We start from the raw sequence: 1569 nt of genomic DNA, 5'->3' as shown, positions 1-1569 counted from the left end.
TTACTTCTACGTGAGCCTCTCTTTTCGACTCCCTAAGCACACACATAAAATGGAGCTAAGGCAAGCTCCCTGACCAGGTAGAAAACAACAGGCTTTTTATATTTTCTCTCCGGGTTCCCCGCCAAGCTGGGTGAGAATAAAGATTTACAGTGTTTGAGAGATTAAAGGCCCTTGTTACATTGTTCAAATACCACGAGATTAGTTTCCAAGGCGACGGATGCCAGTTGCCATAGGCACCATGGGGCCTGGAATTAAGATTTGGTGTTTTTTTACCCTGGTCACGCAAACAGGAGCTGAATCAAATGGCAGCCGCATACATGCGTCGCTCTGTCTCCGCACGCATGTGGTTGAGTTTTACAAAATGAGGTAGAGAAGGATATTTGTAGTTCTGGAATAAGAGGTGGCCCACCTTTTGGGTGGCAGAAACCTGAATGGGCCCGAGGCTGAATCTTTGGGGTCTCAGGTTTAATTTGGGGATGGCTGAGAATGCTTTTCCAAGGCATCTTGCCCAGAGTCTCATTTATAAAATTGTTAGCAAATCCGTCATCGTTATCAGCATAGTAATAATAATAATCAATAATAATGCAGTGGTTTTGATCTTCTCTGCTCAGTTCATTTCAGTTTTCTCTGTACTAGTGTCTCTGCCTCCTTTTCAGCAATGTTTTTGCAAAATAGGCCCTTTTCCCCCAGCTATTTTTGTAAAAAAACAAAAATTCCTTTTAATTTTTGTGTTTTTATTTATTTGATTTTATTATTTTTTATTTATTGGATTTTACTGTTTGATTTTTTATTTATTGGATTTTACTTTGTGATTTTATTGGATTTTACTGTTTGATTTTATTATTTTTTATTTATTGGATTTTTACTATTTGCTTTTTTGAAATTAGTTCTCCTTTTGCTCCATCTGCCTCCCTCTGTCACTCCTCTTGACTTCAGTGGAAGGCAATGGAGAACGATGATCACTGTGTTTTTTTGAGAACAGATTTATCAATCCAGCTGGGTTAAAGAGATTATAGATATGACAGAGCTAATCCCAGAAGGTCACCTGGATTTTGGCTGTGGGATTGTGTAACTCCAGAGCAAGGGTATTTGTTTTGATTCTGGACAGGTTGTTGTAGGACCATGGTTAATTGTTCTGCAGACACCTGAGTTATCATGCAATGCCCCATGGTGTATTATATAGGCATTATATTTATTACTGAGCTTCTTCTAGGAGTACAATGCATAGTGTTTTTGTTCTCCTCAATTTATCTTCATAACACCCCTGTGAGGTAGGTTTGGCTGAGAAGGTGTGACTGTCAAACATTGCCTAATGAGTTTTTCAAATTTATCCTAGTTTAGTGCTCTAGCCTTAACACAACATTGGCATTGAACATTTGCTGGTGACTATCCCACTTAATTATACTGCCTCCATCTTTATTTAAACCCTCTGAATGGTTTTGTCCCATCTCTGTTTGCCTTCACAATTTTAAGCAGGGTGGAAGACTATCCTAAAACAGATATGCCCTTGAATTCACCCAGTGGCCTCAGAGGCTGACCTGGGTCATGAGTTTGTTCCTCTGAGTCCAA

The sequence above is a fragment of the Protobothrops mucrosquamatus genome, unplaced genomic scaffold (assembly GCF_001527695.2).
Source record: "Protobothrops mucrosquamatus isolate PMUCROS unplaced genomic scaffold, P.Mucros_1.0 scaffold_256, whole genome shotgun sequence".
NCBI classification, from domain to species: Eukaryota; Metazoa; Chordata; class Lepidosauria; order Squamata; family Viperidae; genus Protobothrops; species Protobothrops mucrosquamatus.
Note: the sequence above shows the minus strand (reverse complement) of the source record.